Source organism: Corvus hawaiiensis, unplaced genomic scaffold (assembly GCF_020740725.1).
Source record: "Corvus hawaiiensis isolate bCorHaw1 unplaced genomic scaffold, bCorHaw1.pri.cur scaffold_238_ctg1, whole genome shotgun sequence".
Taxonomy (NCBI): Eukaryota; Metazoa; Chordata; class Aves; order Passeriformes; family Corvidae; genus Corvus; species Corvus hawaiiensis.
This window is the reverse complement of record NW_025963312.1, coordinates 21,246-37,239: the sequence shown is the minus strand read 5'-3', so window position 1 is coordinate 37,239 and position 15,994 is coordinate 21,246.

Here is a 15,994-nt window from a genome sequence, read left to right as displayed (position 1 = left end):
CCGATCCCTTTTTGAGGTGCTCCGATCCGTTTTTAGGGACCCCAGACCCCTTTTTTGGGATCCCAGACCCCTTTTTGAGGACCCCAGACCCCTTTTTAGGGTGCTCCGATCCCTTTTTGGGGACCCCAGACCCCCTTTTGGGACCCTCCCATCCCTTTTTGAGGACCCCAGACCCCTTTTTGAGCCCCTCCGATCCCTTTTTGAGGCGCTCCCACCCCTTTTTTAGGACCCCAGACCCCTTTTTAGGACTCTCCCACTCCTTTTTAGGGACCCCAGACCCCTTTTTGGGACCCCAGACCCCTTTTTGAGACCCTCCCACCCCTTTTTGAGGCGCTCCCACCCTTCTTGGGACCCCAGACCCCTTTTGGGGACCCGCCCGTCCGTCTTTGAGACCCTCCCACCCCTTTTTGGGACCCTCCCACCCCTTTTTAGGACCCCAGACCCCTTTTTGAGGACCCCAGACCCCTTTTTGAGCCCCTCCCACCCCTTTTTGAGGCGCTCCCACCCTTCTTGGGACCCCCAGACCCCTTTTGGGGACCCGCCCGTCCGTCTTTGAGACCCTCCCCCCCCCTTTCTGGGACCCTCCCACCCCCTTTTTAGGGACCCCAGACCCCTTTTAGGGACCCCAGACCCCTTTTTACGGACCCCAGACCCCTTTTTGGGACCCTCCCATCCCTTTCCGGCCCCTCCCCACCCTCTCCCCGCCCCCTCCCCACAACCACACCGGCGCTTTCCCATCACCGTTTATTGCCCGCCCCGCCCCCTCCTCACTCCGGGGGTGGGGGGGGGGGGGGGTCTCCCCTCAATCCTCCCCATCCCGGGGGGGCTCGGGGGGTGCCCAGAGGGCCCTGATGGCGGCGGCCCCCCCTTCCCAGCGCCTCCGCAGCTCCTCCGAGTCGCGGCTCAGGCGCTTGCGGAGCTTCCGAGCGAAGGCGGCGCCGCGGGCGCGGAGATCGGCAGCGCTCAGCTCCAGCAGCGCCCGCGCCTCCGCCCCGTACTCGGCCGCGCGGCCCCGCGCCTCGTCCCGCAGCTCCCGCAGCTGCCGCAGCGCGTTCCTGGGGGGAAAAAACGGGATTTTGGGTCGTTTTGGGGGTCCTTGACTCCCTACAGAGTCCCTATGGGAGCTCCCGCAGCTGCCGCAGCGCGTTCCTGGGGGGAAAAAACCGGGATTTTGGGTCGTTTTGGGGGTCCTTGAATCCCTACAGGAGTCCCTATGGGAGCTCCCGCAGCTCCCGCAGCGCGTTCCTGGGGGGAAAAAACCGGGATTTTGGGTCGTTTTGGGGAGTTTAGAATCCCTAAGGTCGCGTTCCTGGGGAAAAAAACCGGGATTTTGGGTCGTTTTGGGGAGTTTAGAATCCCTAAGGTCGCGTTTCTGGGTGGATAAAAACCGGGATTTTGGGTCGGTTTGGGGGTCCCTGAATCCCTACAGAGTCCCTATGGGTCCCTACAGAGTCCCTATGGGTCCCTATAGAATCCCTGAATCCCTCTGGTCGCGTTCCTGGGGGAAAAAACCGGGATTTTGGGTCATTTTGGGGGTCCCTGAATCCCTCTGGTCGCGTTCCTGGGGGAAAAAACCGGGATTTTGGGTGATTTTGGGGGGTCCTTGAATCCCTATAGAGGCCCTATGGGAGCTCCCGCAGCTCCCGCAGCGCGTTCCTGGGGGGAAAAACCGGGATTTTGGGTCGGTTTGGGGGTTCCTGAATCCCTATAGAGTCCCTATGGGTCCCTACAGAGTCCCTGTGGGTCCCTATAGAATCCCTGAATCCCTCTGGTCGCGTTCCTGGGGGAAAAAACCGGGATTTTGGGTCGGTTTTGGGGACTTTAGAATCCCTTACAGAGTCCCTATGAGTCCCTACAGAGTCCCTGAATCCCTCTGGTCGCGTTTCTGGGGTAAAAAACCGGATTTTGGGTCGTTTTGGGGAGTTTAGAATCCCTATAGAGTCCCTGAATTCCTAAGGTCGCGTTCCTGGGGGAAAAAAAAGGGAATTCGGGTCATTTCGGGGAGTTTAGAATCCCTAAGGTCGCGTTTCTGGGGGAAAAACCGGGATTTTGGGTCATTTTGGGGGTCCCTGAATCCGTCTGGTCGCGTTCCTGGGGGAAAAAACCGGGATTTTGGGTCATTTTGGGGGTCCCTGAATCCCTAAGGTCACGTTCCTGGGGGAAAAAAAACGGGATTTTGGGTCGTTTTGGGGAGTTTAGAATCCCTAAGGTCGCGTTTCTGGGGGAAAAACCCGGGATTTTGGGTCATTTTGGGGGTCCCTGAATCCCTCTGGTCACGTTCCTGGGGAAAAAAACCGGGATTTTGGGTCATTTTGGGGGAGTTTAGAATCCCTATAGAGTCCCTGAATTCCTAAGGTCGCGTTTCTGGGGGAAAAACCCGGGATTTTGGGTCATTTTGGGGGTCCCTGAATCCGTCTGGTCGCGTTCCTGGGGAAAAAAACCGGGATTTTGGGTCATTTTGGGGGAGTTTAGAATCCCTATAGAGTCCCTGAATTCCTAAGGTCGCGTTCCTGGGGTAAAAAAACCGGGATTTTGGGTGATTTTGGGGGTCCTTGAATCCCTATAGAGGCCCTATGGGAGCTCCCGCAGCTCCCGCAGCTCCCGCAGCGCGTTCCTGGGGAAAAAAAACGGGATTTTGGGTCGTTTGGGGGGTCCTTGAATCCCTAAGGTCGCGTTCCTGGGGGAAAAACCGGGATTTTGGGTCATTTTGGGGGTCCCTGAATCCGTCTGGTCGCGTTCCTGGGGGAAAAAAACCGGGATTTTGGGTCGTTTGGGGGTCCCTGAATCCCTCTAGTCGCGTTCCTGGGGAAAAAAAAACGGGATTTTGGGTCGTTTTGGGGAGTTTAGAATCCCTATAGAGTCCCTGAATTCCTAAGGTCGCGTTCCTGGGGGAAAAAACCGGGATTTTGGGTCGTTTTGGGGAGTTTAGAATCCCTAAGGTCACGTTACTGGGGGAAAAACCCGGGATTTTGGGTCATTTTGGGGGTCCCTGAATCCCTCTGGTCGCGTTCCTGGGGAAAAAAACCGGGATTTTGGGTCGTTTTGGGGAGTTTAGAATCCCTAAGGTCGCGTTTCTGGGGGAAAAACCCGGGATTTTGGGTCATTTTGGGGGTCCCTGAATCCGTCTGGTCGCGTTCCTGGGGAAAAAAACCGGGATTTTGGGTCATTTTGGGGGAGTTTAGAATCCCTATAGAGTCCCTGAATTCCTAAGGTCGCGTTCCTGGGGGAAAAAAACGGGATTTTGGGTGATTTTGGGGGTCCCTGAATCCCTATAGAGTCCCTGAATTCCTAAGGTCGCGTTCCTGGGGGAAAAAACCGGGATTTTGGGTGATTTTGGGGGTCCCTGAATCCCTATAGAGTCCCTATGGGATCAATGGGAGCTCCCGCAGCTCCCGCAGCGCGTTCCTGGGGAAAAAAAAACGGGATTTTGGGTCGTTTTGGGGGTCCTTGAATCCCTAAGGTCGCGTTCCTGGGGGAAAAAACCGGGATTTTGGGTCATTTTGGGGAGTTTAGAATCTCTATGGAGTCCCTATGAGTTCCTACAGAGTCCCTGAATCCCTCTGGTCGCGTTCTTGGGGAAAAAAACCGGGATTTTGGGTCATTTTGGGGGTCCTTGAATCCCTAAGGTCGCGTTCCTGGGTGAAAAAACCGGGATTTTGGGTCATTTTGGGGAGTTTAGAATCCCTAAGGTCGCGTTTCTGGGTGGATAAAAAACGGGATTTTGGGTCATTTTGGGGTCCCTGAATCCCTACAGAGTCCCTATGGGTCCCTATAGAATCCCTGAATCCCTCTGGTCGCGTTCCTGGGGGAAAAAACCGGGATTTTGGGTCGTTTTGGGGGTCCTTGAATCCCTATAGAGGCCCTATGGGAGCTCCCGCAGCTCCCGCAGCTCCCGCAGCGCGTTCCTGGGGGAAAAAAACCGGGATTTTGGGTCGTTTGGGGGTCCCTGAATCCCTCTGGTCGCGTTCTTGGGGGAAAAAACCGGGAATTTGGGTCATTTTGGGGGAGTTTAGAATCCCTATAGAGTCCCTGAATCCCTAAGGTCGCGTTCCTGGGGGAAAAAAACGGGAATTCGGGTCATTTCGGGGAGTTTAGAATCCCTAAGGTCGCGTTTCTGGGGGAAAAACCGGGATTTTGGGTCATTTTGGGGGTCTCTGAATCCCTAAGGTCGCGTTCCTGGGGGAAAAAACCGGGATTTTGGGTCATTTTGGGGGGTCCTTGAATCCCTAAGGTCGCGTTCCTGGGGAAAAAAACCGGGATTTTGGGTCGTTTTGGGGAGTTTAGAATCCCTAAGGTCGCGTTTCTGGGGGAAAAACCCGGGATTTTGGGTCATTTTGGGGGTCCCTGAATCCGTCTGGTCGCGTTTCTGGGGAAAAAAACCGGGATTTTGGGTCGTTTTGGGGGAGTTTAGAATCCCTATAGAGTCCCTGAATTCCTAAGGTCGCGTTCCTGGGGGAAAAACCCGGGATTTTGGGTGATTTTGGGGGTCTCTGAATCCCTACAGAGTCCCTATGGGATCAATGGGAGCTCCCGCAGCTCCCGCAGCGCGTTCCTGGGGAAAAAAACGGGATTTTGGGTCGTTTTGGGGAGTTTAGAATCCCTAAGGTCGCGTTCCTGGGGAAAAAAAACCGGGAATTTGGGTCGTTTGGGGGGTCCTTGAATCCCTAAGGTCGCGTTCCTGGGGAAAAAAACCGGGATTTTGGGTCATTTTGGGGGAGTTTAGAATCCCTATAGAGTCCCTGAATTCCTAAGGTCGCGTTCCTGGGGTAAAAAACCGGGATTTTGGGTGATTTTGGGGGTCCTTGAATCCCTATAGAGGCCCTATGGGAGCTCCCGCAGCTCCCACAGCGCGTTCCTGGGGGAAAAAACCGGGAATTTGGGTCGTTTTGGGGAGTTTAGAATCCCTATAGAGTCCCTGAATTCCTAAGGTCGCGTTCCTGGGGGAAAAAAACGGGATTTTGGGTCATTTTGGGGACTTTAGAATCCCTAAGGTCGCGTTTCTGGGGGAAAAACCCGGGATTTTGGGTCATTTTGGGGGTCCCTGAATCCCTAAGGTCGCGTTCCTGGGGGAAAAAACCGGGAATTTGGGTCGTTTGGGGGGTCCTTGAATCCCTAAGGTCGCGTTCCTGGGGAAAAAAACCGGGATTTTGGGTCGTTTTGGGGAGTTTAGAATCCCTAAGGTCGCGTTTCTGGGGGAAAAACCCGGGATTTTGGGTCATTTTGGGGGTCCCTGAATCCGTCTGGTCGCGTTCCTGGGGAAAAAAACCGGGATTTTGGGTCATTTTGGGGGAGTTTAGAATCCCTATAGAGTCCCTGAATTCCTAAGGTCGCGTTCCTGGGGTAAAAAACCGGGATTTTGGGTGATTTTGGGGGTCCTTGAATCCCTATAGAGGCCCTATGGGAGCTCCCACAGCTCCCGCAGCGCGTTCCTGGGGAAAAAAAACGGGATTTTGGGTCGTTTGGGGGGTCCTTGAATCCCTAAGGTCGCGTTCCTGGGGGAAAAAACCGGGATTTTGGGTCATTTTGGGGGTCCCTGAATCCCTAAGGTCGCGTTCCTGGGGGAAAAAACCGGGATTTTGGGTCGTTTTGGGGGTCCCTGAATCCCTAAGGTCGCGTTCCTGGGGGAAAAAAACGGGATTTTGGGTCGTTTTGGGGAGTTTAGAATCCCTAAGGTCGCGTTTCTGGGGGAAAAACCCGGGATTTTGGGTCATTTTGGGGGTCCCTGAATCCGTCTGGTCGTGTTCCTGGGGAAAAAAAACGGGATTTTGGGTCGTTTGGGGGAGTTTAGAATCCCTAAGGTCGCGTTCCTGGGGGAAAAAACCGGGATTTTGGGTCGTTTGGGGGGTCCTTGAATCCCTAAGGTCGCGTTTCTGGGGAAAAAAACCGGGATTTTGGGTCGTTTTGGGGAGTTTAGAATCCCTAAGGTCGCGTTTCTGGGGGAAAAACCCGGGATTTTGGGTCATTTTGGGGGTCCCTGAATCCGTCTGGTCGCGTTCCTGGGGAAAAAAACCGGGATTTTGGGTCATTTTGGGGGAGTTTAGAATCCCTATAGAGTCCCTGAATTCCTAAGGTCGCGTTCCTGGGGGAAAAAACCGGGAATTTGGGTCATTTTGGGGGAGTTTAGAATCTCTATGGAGTCCCTGAATCCGTCTGGTCGCGTTCTTGGGGGAAAAAAACAGGATTTGGGTGATTTTGGGGGTCCTTGAATCGCTATAGAGTCCCTATGAGAGCTCCCGCAGCTCCCGCAGCGCGTTCCTGGGGGAAAAACCGGGATTTTGGGTCGGTTTGGGGGTCCCTGAATCCCTATAGAGTCCCTATGGGATCAATGGGAGCTCCCGCAGCTCCCGCAGCGCGTTCCTGGGGGAAAAAACCGGGATTTTGGGTCGGTTTGGGGAGTTTAGAATCCCTAAGGTCGCGTTCCTGGGGAAAAAACCGGGATTTTGGGTCGGTTTGGGGGTCCCTGAATCCCTATAGAGTCCCTATGGGTCCCTACAGAGTCCCTATGGGTCCCTATAGAATCCCTGAATCCCTCTGGTCGCGTTCCTGGGGGAAAAAACCGGGATTTTGGGTCGGTTTGGGGGTCCTTGAATCCCTATAGAGTCCCTATGGGAGCTCCCGCAGCTCCCGCAGCTCCCGCAGCGCGTTCCTGGGGGAAAAAAACGGGATTTTGGGTCATTTTGGGGGTCCTTGAATCCCTAAGGTCGCGTTCCTGGGGGGAAAAAACCGGGAATTTGGGTCGGTTTGGGGGTCCCTGAATCCCTATAGAGTCCCTATGGGTCCCTACAGAGTCCCTATGGGTCCCTATAGAATCCCTGAATCCCTCTGGTCGCGTTCCTGGGGGAAAAAACCGGGATTTTGGGTCGGTTTGGGGGTCCTTGAATCCCTATAGAGCCCCTATGGGAGCTCCCGCAGCTCCCGCAGCGCGTTCCTGGGGGAAAAAAACGGGATTTTGGGTCGTTTTGGGGAGTTTAGAATCCCTAAGGTCGCGTTTCTGGGGGAAAAACCCGGGATTTTGGGTCGTTTGGGGGGTCCCTGAATCCCTCTGGTCGCGTTCTTGGGGGAAAAAACCGGGAATTTGGGTCATTTTGGGGGAGTTTAGAATCCCTATAGAGTCCCTGAATCCCTAAGGTCGCGTTCCTGGAGGAAAAAAACGGGAATTCGGGTCATTTCGGGGAGTTTAGAATCCCTAAGGTCGCGTTTCTGGGGGAAAAACCGGGATTTTGGGTCATTTTGGGGGTCCCTGAATCCCTAAGGTCGCGTTCCTGGGGGAAAAAAACGAGATTTTGGGTCGTTTGGGGGGTCCTTGAATCCCTAAGGTCGCGTTCCTGGGGAAAAAAACCGGGATTTTGGGTCGTTTTGGGGAGTTTAGAATCCCTAAGGTCGCGTTTCTGGGGGAAAAACCCGGGATTTTGGGTCGTTTTGGGGAGTTTAGAATCCCTAAGGTCGCGTTTCTGGGGGAAAAACCCAGGATTTTGGGTCATTTTGGGGGTCCCTGAATCCGTCTGGTCGCGTTCCTGGGGAAAAAAACCGGGATTTTGGGTCATTTTGGGGGAGTTTAGAATCCCTATAGAGTCCCTGAATTCCTAAGGTCGCGTTCCTGGGGGAAAAACCCGGGATTTTGGGTGATTTTGGGGGTCCCTGAATCCCTATAGAGTCCCTATGGGATCAATGGGAGCTCCCGCAGCTCCCGCAGCGCGTTCCTGGGGAAAAAAAACGGGATTTTGGGTCGTTTAGGGGGTCCTTGAATCCCTAAGGTCGCGTTTCTGGGGAAAAAAACCGGGATTTTGGGTCATTTTGGGGGTCCTTGAATCCCTAAGGTCGCGTTCCTGGGTGAAAAAACCGGGATTTTGGGTCATTTTGGGGTCCCTGAATCCCTACAGAGTCCCTATGGGTCCCTACAGAGTCCCTATGGGTCCCTATAGAATCCCTGAATCCCTCTGGTCGCGTTCCTGGGGGAAAAAACCGGGATTTTGGGTGATTTTGGGGACTTTAGAATCCCTACAGAGTCCCTATGAGTTCCTATAGAGTCCCTGAATCCCTCTGGTCGCGTTCCTGGGGGAAAAAACCGGGATTTTGGGTCGGTTTGGGGGTCCTTGAATCCCTACAGAGTCCCTATGGGAGCTCCCGCAGCTCCCGCAGCTCCCGCAGCGCGTTCCTGGGGGAAAAAACCGGGATTTTGGGTCATTTTGGGGGAGTTTAGAATCCCTATAGAGTCCCTGAATTCCTAAGGTCGCGTTCCTGGGGGAAAAAAACCGGGATTTTGGGTCGTTTTGGGGAGTTTAGAATCCCTAAGGTCGCGTTTCTGGGGGAAAAACCCGGGATTTTGGGTCATTTTGGGGGTCCCTGAATTCCTAAGGTCGCGTTCCTGGGGAAAAAAAACGGGATTTTGGGTCGTTTGGGGGAGTTTAGAATCCCTAAGGTCGCGTTCTTGGGGGAAAAAACCGGGATTTTGGGTCGTTTGGGGGGTCCTTGAATCCCTCTGGTCGCGTTCCTGGGGAAAAAAACCGGGATTTTGGGTCGTTTTGGGGAGTTTAGAATCCCTAAGGTCGCGTTCCTGGGGGAAAAACCCGGGATTTTGGGTCGTTTTGGGGGTCCTTGAATCCCTAAGGACGCGTTTCTGGGGAAAAAAACCGGGATTTTGGGTCATTTTGGGGAGTTTAGAATCCCTAAGGTCGCGTTTCTGGGGGAAAAACCGGGAATTTGGGTCGTTTTGGGGAGTTTAGAATCCCTAAGGTCGCGTTCCTGGGGGAAAAACCCAGGATTTTGGGTCATTTTGGGGAGTTTAGAATCCCTAAGGTCGCGTTTCCGGGTGGATAAAAAACGGGATTTTGGGTCATTTTGGGGTCCCTGAATCCCTACAGAGTCCCTATGGGTCCCTACAGAGTCCCTATGGGTCCCTATAGAATCCCTGAATCCCTCTGGTCGCGTTCCTGGGGGAAAAAACCGGGATTTTGGGTCGGTTTGGGGGTCCTTGAATCCCTACAGAGTCCCTATGGGAGCTCCCGCAGCTCCCGCAGCGCGTTCCTGGGGGGAAAAAACCGGGATTTTGGGTCATTTTGGGGAGTTTAGAATCCCTATAGAGTCCCTGAATTCCTAAGGTCGCGTTCCTGGGGGAAAAAAAACGGGAATTTGGGTCACTTTGGGGGAGTTTAGAATCCCTATAGAGTCCCTGAATTCCTAAGGTCGCGTTCCTGGGGGAAAACCCGGGATTTTGGGTGATTTTGGGGGTCCCTGAATCCCTATAGAGTCCCTATGGGATCAATGGGAGCTCCCGCAGCTCCCGCAGCGCGTTCCTGGGGAAAAAAAATGGGATTTTGGGTCGTTTTGGGGGGTCCTTGAATCCCTAAGGTCGCGTTTCTGGGGAAAAAAAACGGGATTTTGGGTCGTTTTGGGGGTCCCTGAATCCCTATAGAGTCCCTATGGAGTCCCTATGAGTCCCTATAGAATCCCTGAATCCCTAAGGTCGCGTTCCTGGGGGAAAAAACCGGGATTTTGGGTCATTTTGGGGAGTTTAGAATCTCTATGGAGTCCCTATGAGTTCCTACAGAGTCCCTGAATCCCTCTGGTCGCGTTCTTGGGGAAAAAAAACCGGGATTGTGGGTCATTTTGGGGGAGTTTAGAATCCCTATAGAGTCCCTGAATTCCTAAGGTCGCGTTCCTGGGGAAAAAAACCGGGATTTTGGGTCGTTTTGGGGAGTTTAGAATCCCTAAGGTCGCCTTTCTGGGGGAAAAACCCGGGATTTTGGGTCATTTTGGGGGTCCCTGAATCCCTCTGGTCACGTTCCTGGGGGAAAAAAAACGGGATTTTGGGTGATTTTGGGGGAGTTTAGAATCCCTATAGAGTCCCTGAATTCCTAAGGTCGCGTTCCTGGGGGAAAAAACCGGGATTTTGGGTGATTTTTGGGGGTCCCTGAATCCCTATAGAGTCCCTATGGGATCAATGGGAGCTCCCGCAGCTCCCGCAGCGCGTTCCTGGGGAAAAAAAACGGGATTTTGGGTCGTTTTGGGGAGTTTAGAATCCCTAAGGTCGCATTTCTGGGGAAAAAAAACGGGATTTTGGGTCATTTTGGGGGTCCTTGAATCCCTAAGGTCGCGTTCCTGGGTGAAAAAACCGGGATTTTGGGTCATTTTGGGGAGTTTAGAATCCCTAAGGTCGCGTTTCTGGGTGGATAAAAACCGGGATTTTGGGTCATTTTGGGGTCCCTGAATCCCTACAGAGTCCCTATGGGTCCCTATAGAATCCCTGAATCCCTCTGGTCGCGTTCCTGGGGGAAAAAAACCGGGATTTTGGGTCGGTTTGGGGGTCCTTGAATCCCTACAGAGTCCCTATGGGAGCTCCCGCAGCTCCCGCAGCTCCCGCAGCGCGTTCCTGGGGGAAAAAAACGGGATTTTGGGTCGTTTTGGGGGGAGTTTAGAATCCCTATAGAGTCCCTGAATCCCTAAGGTCGCGTTCCTGGGGGAAAAACCGGGATTTTGGGTCGTTTAGGGGGTCCTTGAATCCCTAAGGTCGCGTTCCTGGGGAAAAAAACCGGGATTTTGGGTCGTTTTGGGGAGTTTAGAATCCCTAAGGTCACCTTTCTGGGGGAAAAACCCGGGATTTTGGGTCATTTTGGGGGTCCCTGAATCCCTCTGGTCGCGTTCCTGGGGAAAAAAACCGGGATTTTGGGTCATTTTGGGGGAGTTTAGAATCCCTAAGGTCGCGTTTCTGGGGGAAAAACCCGGGATTTTGGGTCGTTTGGGGGGTCCTTGAATCCCTAAGGTCGCGTTCCTGGGGAAAAAAACCGGGATTTTGGGTCGTTTTGGGGAGTTTAGAATCCCTAAGGTCGCGTTTCTGGGGGAAAAACCCGGGATTTTGGGTCGTTTTGGGGAGTTTAGAATCCCTAAGGTCGCGTTTCTGGGGAAAAACCCGGGATTTTGGGTCATTTTGGGGGTCCCTGAATACGTCTGGTCGCGTTCCTGGGGAAAAAAAACGGGATTTTGGGTCATTTTGGGGGAGTTTAGAATCCCTATAGAGTCCCTGAATTCCTAAGGTCGCGTTCCTGGGGGAAAAAAACGGGAATTCGGGTCATTTCGGGGAGTTTAGAATCCCTAAGGTCGCGTTTCTGGGGGAAAAACCCGGGATTTTGGGTCATTTTGGGGGTCCCTGAATCCCTAAGGTCGCGTTTCTGGGGGAAAAACCGGGATTTTGGGTCATTTTGGGGGTCCCTGAATCCGTAAGGTCGCGTTTCTGGGGGAAAAACCGGGATTTTGGGTGATTTTGGGGGTCCCTGAATCCCTATAGAGTCCCTATGGGATCAATGGGAGCTCCCCGCAGCTCCCGCAGCGCGTTCCTGGGGAAAAAAACGGGATTTTGGGTCGTTTTGGGGAGTTTAGAATCCCTAAGGTTGCGTTCTTGGGGGAAAAAACCGGGAATTTGGGTCATTTTGGGGGAGTTTAGAATCCCTATAGAGTCCCTGAATTCCTAAGGTCGCGTTCCTGGGGGAAAAAAACGGGAATTCGGGTCATTTCGGGGAGTTTAGAATCCCTAAGGTCGCGTTTCTGGGGGAAAAACCGGGATTTTGGGTCATTTTGGGGGTCCCTGAATCCCTAAGGTCGCGTTCCTGGGGAAAAAAACCGGGATTTTGGGTCATTTTGGGGGAGTTTAGAATCCCTATAGAGTCCCTGAATTCCTAAGGTCGCGTTTCTGGGGAAAAACCGGGATTTTGGGTCGTTTTGGGGGTCCCTGAATCCCTAAGGTCGCGTTTCTGGGGAAAAAAACCGGGATTTTGGGTCGTTTTGGGGAGTTTAGAATCCCTAAGGTCGCGTTCTTGGGGGAAAAAACCGGGATTTTGGGTCGTTTTGGGGGTCCCTGAATCCCTAAGGTCGCGTTTCTGGGGAAAAAAACCGGGATTTTGGGTCGTTTTGGGGAGTTTAGAATCCCTAAGGTCGCGTTTCTGGGGGAAAAACCCGGGATTTTGGGTCATTTTGGGGGTCCCTGAATCCGTCTGGTCGCGTTCCTGGGGAAAAAAAACGGGATTTTGGGTCGTTTGGGGGAGTTTAGAATCCCTAAGGTCGCGTTTCTGGGGGAAAAACCCGGGATTTTGGGTCATTTTGGGGGTCCCTGAATCCCTCTGGTCACGTTCCTGGGGAAAAAAAACGGGATTTTGGGTGATTTTGGGGGAGTTTAGAATCCCTATAGAGTCCCTGAATTCCTAAGGTCGCGTTCCTGGGGGAAAAAACCGGGATTTTGGGTGATTTTGGGGGTCCCTGAATCCCTATAGAGTCCCTATGGGATCAATGGGAGCTCCCGCAGCTCCCGCAGCGCGTTCCTGGGGAAAAAACCGGGATTTTGGGTCGTTTTGGGGGTCCTTGAATCCCTAAGGTCGCGTTCCTGGGGGGAAAAACCGGGATTTTGGGTCGGTTTGGGGAGTTTAGAATCCCTAAGGTCGCGTTCCTGGGGAAAAAAACCGGGATTTTGGGTCGGTTTGGGGGTCCCTGAATCCCTATAGAGTCCCTATGGGTCCCTACAGAGTCCCTATGGGTCCCTATAGAATCCCTGAATCCCTCTGGTCGCGTTCCTGGGGGAAAAAACCGGGATTTTGGGTCGGTTTGGGGGTCCTTGAATCCCTACAGAGTCCCTATGGGAGCTCCCGCAGCTCCCGCAGCTCCCGCAGCGCGTTCCTGGGGGAAAAAACCGGGATTTTGGGTCGTTTTGGGGAGTTTAGAATCCCTAAGGTCGCGTTTCTGGGGGAAAAAACCGGGATTTTGGGTCATTTTGGGGGTCCCTGAATCCCTAAGGTCGCGTTTCTGGGGGAAAAACCCGGGATTTTGGGTCATTTTGGGGGTCCCTGAATCCGTCTGGTCGCGTTCCTGGGGAAAAAAACCGGGATTTTGGGTCATTTTGGGGGAGTTTAGAATCCCTATAGAGTCCCTGAATTCCTAAGGTCGCGTTCCTGGGGGAAAAACCCGGGATTTTGGGTGATTTTGGGGGTCCCTGAATCCCTATAGAGTCCCTATGGGATCAATGGGAGCTCCCGCAGCTCCCGCAGCGCGTTCCTGGGGAAAAAAACCGGGATTTTGGGTCATTTTGGGGGTCCCTGAATCCCTAAGGTTGCGTTCCTGGGTGAAAAAACCGGGATTTTGGGTCATTTTGGGGTCCCTGAATCCCTACAGAGTCCCTATGGGTCCCTACAGAGTCCCTATGGGTCCCTATAGAATCCCTGAATCCCTAAGGTCGCGTTCCTGGGGGAAAAAACCGGGATTTTGGGTGATTTTGGGGACTTTAGAATCCCTACAGAGTCCCTATGAGTCCCTATAGAGTCCCTGAATCCCTCTGGTCGCGTTCCTGGGGGAAAAAACCGGGATTTTGGGTCGGTTTGGGGGTCCTTGAATCCCTACAGAGTCCCTATGGGAGCTCCCGCAGCTCCCGCAGCTCCCGCAGCGCGTTCCTGGGGGAAAAAACCGGGATTTTGGGTCATTTTGGGGGAGTTTAGAATCCCTATAGAGTCCCTGAATTCCTAAGGTCGCGTTCCTGGGGGAAAAAACCGGGAATTTGGGTCATTTTGGGGGAGTTTAGAATCCCTATGGAGTCCCTGAATCCGTCTGGTCGCGTTCTTGGGGGAAAAAACCAGGATTTGGGTGATTTTGGGGGTCCTTGAATCGTTATAGAGTCCCTATGAGAGCTCCCGCAGCTCCCGCAGCGCGTTCCTGGGGTAAAAAACCGGGATTTTGGGTCGTTTTGGGGGTCCTTGAATCCCTAAGGTCGCGTTTCTGGGGAAAAAACCGGGATTTTGGGTCGGTTTGGGGGTCCCTGAATCCCTATAGAGTCCCTATGGAGTCCCTATGAGTCCCTATAGAATCCCTGAATCCCTAAGGTCGCGTTCCTGGGGGAAAAAACCGGGATTTTGGGTCATTTTGGGGACTTTAGAATCCCTACAGAGTCCCTATGAGTTCCTACAGAGTCCCTGAATCCCTCTGGTCGCGTTTCTGGGGGAAAAAAAACGGGATTTTGGGTCGTTTTGGAGAGTTTAGAATCCCTAAGGTCGCGTTTCTGGGGGAAAAACCCGGGATTTTGGGTCATTTTGGGGGTCCCTGAATCCCTCTGGTCGCGTTCCTGGGGAAAAAAACCGGGATTTTGGGTCATTTTGGGGGAGTTTAGAATCCCTATAGAGTCCCTGAATTCCTAAGGTCGCGTTCCTGGGGGAAAAAACCGGGAATTTGGGTCATTTTGGGGGAGTTTAGAATCCCTATGGAGTCCCTGAATCCGTCTGGTCGCGTTCTTGGGGGAAAAAACCAGGATTTGGGTGATTTTGGGGGTCCTTGAATCGCTATAGAGTCCCTATGAGAGCTCCCGCAGCTCCCGCAGCGCGTTCCTGGGGGAAAAAACCGGGATTTTGGGTCGGTTTGGGGGTCCTTGAATCCCTACAGAGTCCCTATGGGAGCTCCCGCAGCTCCCGCAGCGCGTTCCTGGGGGAAAAAACCGGGATTTTGGGTGATTTTGGGGAGTTTAGAATCCCTATAGAGTCCCTGAATCCGTCTGCTTGCGTTTTTTGGGGAAAAAGCCGGGATTTTGGGTCGGTTTGGGGGTCCTTGAATCCCTATAGAGTCCCTATGGTCCCTATAGAATCCCTGAATCCCTCTGGTCGCGTTCCTGGGGGAAAAAAACGGGATTTTGGGTCATTTTGGGGACTTTAGAATCCCTACAGAGTCCCTATGAGTTCCTACAGAGTCCCTGAATCCCTCTGGTCGCGTTCTTGGGGAAAAAAACCGGGATTTTGGGTGATTTTGGGGGTCCTTGAATCCCTATAGAGGCCCTATGGGAGCTTCCGCAGCTCCTGCAGCGCGTTCCTGAGGGAAAAAACCGGGATTTTGGGTGATTTGGGGAGTTTAGAATCCCTAAGGTCGCGTTTCTGGGGGAAAAACCCGGGATTTTGGGTCATTTTGGGGGTCCCTGAATCCCTCTGGTCGCGTTCCTGGGGAAAAAAACCGGGATTTTGGGTCGTTTGGGGGAGTTTAGAATCCCTATGGAGTCCCTGAATCCGTCTGGTCGCGTTCTTGGGGGAAAAAACCAGGATTTGGGTGATTTTGGGGGTCCTTGAATCGCTATAGAGTCCCTATGAGAGCTCCCGCAGCTCCCGCAGCGCGTTCCTGGGGGAAAAAACCGGGATTTTGGGTCATTTTGGGGGAGTTTAGAATCCCTATAGAGTCCCTGAATCCCTAAGGTCGCGTTCCTGGGGGAAAAAACCGGGATTTTGGGTCGTTTGGGGGAGTTTAGAATCCCTATAGAGTCCCTGAATTCCTAAGGTCGCGTTCCTGGGGGAAAAAACCGGGATTTTGGGTGATTTTGGGGGTCCCTGAATCCCTATAGAGTCCCTATGGGATCAATGGGAGCTCCCGCAGCTCCCGCAGCGCGTTCCTGGGGAAAAAAAACGGGATTTTGGGTCGTTTTGGGGGTCCCTGAATCCCTAAGGTCGCGTTTCTGGGGAAAAAAACCGGGATTTTGGGTCATTTTGGGGGTCCCTGAATCCCTAAGGTCGCGTTTCTGGGGAAAAAAACCGGGATTTTGGGTCGTTTTGGGGGTCCTTGAATCCCTAAGGACGCGTTTCTGGGGAAAAAAACCGGGATTTTGGGTCATTTTGGGGAGTTTAGAATCCCTAAGGTCGCGTTTCTGGGGGGAAAACCGGGATTTTGGGTCGTTTTGGGGAGTTTAGAATCCCTAAGGTCGCGTTTCTGGGTGGATAAAAACCGGGAATTTGGGTGATTTTGGGGGTCCTTGAATCCCTACAGAGTCCCTATGGGAGCTCCCGCAGCTCCCGCAGCGCGTTCCTGGGGGAAAAAACCGGGATTTTGGGTGATTTTGGGGGAGTTTAGAATCCCTATAGAGTCCCTGAATCCCTAAGGTCGCGTTCCTGGGGGAAAAAAACGGGAATTTGGGTCGTTTTGGGGAGTTTAGAATCCCTAAGGTCGCGTTTCTGGGGGAAAAACCCGGGATTTTGGGTCATTTTGGGGGTCCCTG